This window comes from Tupaia chinensis, unplaced genomic scaffold (assembly GCF_000334495.1).
Source record: "Tupaia chinensis unplaced genomic scaffold, TupChi_1.0 Scaffold000097_1, whole genome shotgun sequence".
Classification (NCBI taxonomy): domain Eukaryota; kingdom Metazoa; phylum Chordata; class Mammalia; order Scandentia; family Tupaiidae; genus Tupaia; species Tupaia belangeri.
In genome coordinates this window covers 2,376,248-2,379,970 of record NW_006159559.1, presented here as the reverse complement: position 1 = coordinate 2,379,970, position 3,723 = coordinate 2,376,248, and positions in this window count along the sequence as shown.

Genomic DNA, 3,723 nt, shown 5'->3' with positions numbered 1-3,723 from the left:
AAGAGAGACACTGGGAAACCACATGAGTGCTTTTCAGTGCCTCAGCCCAGAAGTAATACATTAAACTTCTCCTAACTTACTGGCCTGAACTATTCACATGGCCTTGCCTAACAGCAAAGGAGCAATGGAGTTTTCCTTGCATATGGGAAGGAAAAAGATGTAAAATTTTGCGGACCATGCAGAATTTCTTCCACCTTCATTTCCTCTATTTCTTGCATTGAAGTCTTGCCTCTATCTCAAGTAGTGCCAAGTCTAAACCATCTTGAAAAAGGCCTTTCCTAGATAGTGCTTTACTCCTGCTTACCTTTTTGTCCTTGTTACACAAGCTTGTCAAATCACTGCAATCTAATTTCTACTCTCCCCTAAACAATTGTGCTTCCAGACTCTTGAAAAATGAATTAGCCATTTCCCTCTTCTTCTCCAACGTTTTAGCTACAAGCCAGCCCTGACTCGGTTCCCACATTCCAGTCTCACTGCAGTGCTCCATGTCACCCTCATGCCCCAGGCGTTCATGCACCTAACGGTCCTCGTGCAACTCCACCTTCTTCAGGGACAGGTGCTCCTCCTGGAATGTGCTTTTTACATTCCTTTCTTCAGCAGCATCTGAGCTCACTCTTCAAATCTGATACAAATTCTGTAGCTTTTTAGAAGTTCTGTGGACAGAAAGAAAGCTCTCATATGTGCGATCCATAAATAACTCTATTTTAACTTATATCATAGTTGTTTATAATTATTTGCATGATTGCTTGACCTTTCACCTAATCTTTAAGATCATTGACAAAATAATTATACCTTATTTATCCACATAAGCAGTGCCTTGTATAGTAACACCTAGCACTTACAAAGTTTTCAGTAAGTACTTAGTGAGTAAATGGCTGAATAAATTAACACAGAATAAAAGTTCTAAAAAACGGATAGTAGAGAATGCATGTTGTAATTTTTGAAGTATTATTTATGTCAGAGTTCCTTTTTTTGAAAAAGAGAAGACTATAGTTATTTACATTTAAAACTTAGTTGGCAGCTTGCTTTCTCACTTTCCCTCTCTCTCTCTCTCTCACTCTGTCCCTCTCTGGTCAAATTAAATAAATAAACAAACAAATAAATAAATAAAGTTAAATGAAAATAATTCTAAAAAATGTTAAAATGCAAATAAAAAGATTTGCTAATACCATCATAATGTATTATTTATACAACATTAAATAAACATAGCAGATACAAAATGCATACTAAACAAATTATCCATTTCAAAGAGTTAAAGTATATCTCAATATTGATGATGCAATGTATTACAATATAAGGCCAAGGTACTCTGTGGCCTGTCTTCTGTGATGGGTGAAAATGTTTATAGAGTCAGTAAGAAGGAAGTGAATTTTACTATGAATTTTTGAGATATTATAAATGAACTTATCCCCCTCGATAGATAATATAAATGCTGGAAAAGAGTTGAGTAATTAATAATAATAACATAGTTAGCCAAATGTTTAAGGAAACGGTTTTTAAAATATTCTGAAGAGACTTGTAAATTTTAGCCAAAGTCCTTGAAATTTAAATTTGAAATACATGGTAAGGCTTGGGCTATGAATAAAACTAAAATATTAAAACTTTATCCATTAAAATGGGTGTTTCTAAAGTGCTTATTCACATTGTTATCACCATTCTATCATTTGTATTGAATTGTAAGATAAAATTTTTTATCTTCTGAATCTTTGTTTTAAAATACTAGCAATTGGGACCAGCAGTTGGCCTGAAGGTTAAGACAGCCGGAACCACAAGACCAGCTGCATAGTTCAAGTCCCAGGCCCAGTGAAAATACACTGAACATGTGTGTATGCGTGCCCAAAATCCTGAGGGGAGGAGAACAGGGGAAAAGGGGTTTGCCACGTGACCACCCCCACTGTAGGGTAATTTCTCACTTTCTCTATGTCTGTCTCCAGTGAGCACACACACCCCACAGCAAACACACACACACACACAAACACACACACACAAGGAGGCAGAGCAATTCATTAGGCATGAATTAATACCAGAGAGATTGTTCAAAGAGCAGGAGTACATGCTCAGAATTCTACTGGGCATCTCATTCTGCGCCTGCGTTGGCTTATCCTTAATCTCTCCTTCCTGGTGTTTTTGATCCTGAGCCTTGAAGGCATGAAGAATGGCTTCTGACATATTACCTCTTACAAACATTTCTGTCTCTTCAAGAAAAAGAGCAAAGGTCTGAACATTTCAAAATCCAAAGGTGAAAACATGCGATTGAAAATTTTTTTTGTTTAACAATGAGGGAGTCTTTACAATTCATGGAAGTTTTTTCTCTGCATGTTGTCTCAGATTCCATCCTACGGGAAATATGTATGTATATATATGTATATATATATATTTCCCTCTCTGGCTGATGCTTGCCAGTCAATTGCTTGTCAGTTACTCCATATACTTCATTCTATCTCACTAATTAATTCCTCTCCTACTAGAAGAGATGCATGGAAAGTATTCAAGTAAACTTTTTGCCATTTTGTTCATTTTCTAAAAGATTATGATACATTAAAAAAGAGAACATAAAAATCTACACAACTAATAGCTGTATCTTTCAGTTATTGACATCCTGGCAAAATAAAATGTCAGATTTGTTTCCAAGAAGAATCAAGGGCCAAAGATTCCTCCATATTAGAGATACGGTTCATCAAGCATTTCCTCCCTAGATAGCTAGGAAAACATATCCCAAGTGGTAACTGCGAATGCCTGCAGAGAACTAGACATCAGCTTTTCTACGTGTGACAGACAAACTGAAGTCATAATGATAGTCACCTTCACGGGGCATTTAATCTACTGCAAAAATAGATTTTTTGAAGAGATGTTTGCTATAGGGCATGTACGCTCGCCAGAGAGACAGGGAGAAACAAATAGACAGAAGGCGAGAAATCACTCCCCCAGGAGGATGGCCATGCCACAATCCTTTCTCCTTTCTCCTCTCACAATTTTGGGCATGCACATACATTCACCTTGTGTGAGTTTCAAGCTACTGGGTCCAGGACTCGAACCACAATCTACTACATGGGAGTCCAGCGATGTAACATGATACCATCTACTCGTCCCAGAAATAGATGATTTTAAAGGTGTTTTATAGGTACCAGCAGTTGGCGTAATGGTTACATCACTGGACTCCAATATAGGATGGACCTGGCAGCTTGAACTCACACCAAATACATGTGCGTGCATGCCCAAAATTCCAAGAGGATAATGGAGGAGAAGGGAAATCACCCCGGGGGTGATTTCTTGCCTTCTGTCTCTCCACCTCTCTCTGCCTCTCAGGAGAGCTCCCCTATTGCAAAAATCCCTCTCTCAAAAAAAAAAAAAAAAAGAAAGAAAGAAAAAAGAAAAGGAGGCTTCTTCTATAATAACAAAAGCAAGGTTCACATTAATCCAAATTATATTGTACATGCATCGTTAATAGTGTAATTTCATGGCTTTCCGAAATAAGCAAAAGTAAAATATTTTACTATCTCCATCAAACATACATAGCTCATACTCCTACTCATAATATTTATTATTATGATTATTCTTTTTAGAAAGATCAAGTATGAATAACCAAAAAAAAAAAAAAAAAGAGCTCTTCCTAGGGGCTTAACATTTAGAAACAACATATGGTTCCTATAGTCAAGAATAGGTTCCTTACATCAGCCAAAGACATTCACAGAGAGGTTGGAGGAAATAGTATGAAGGGAAAGA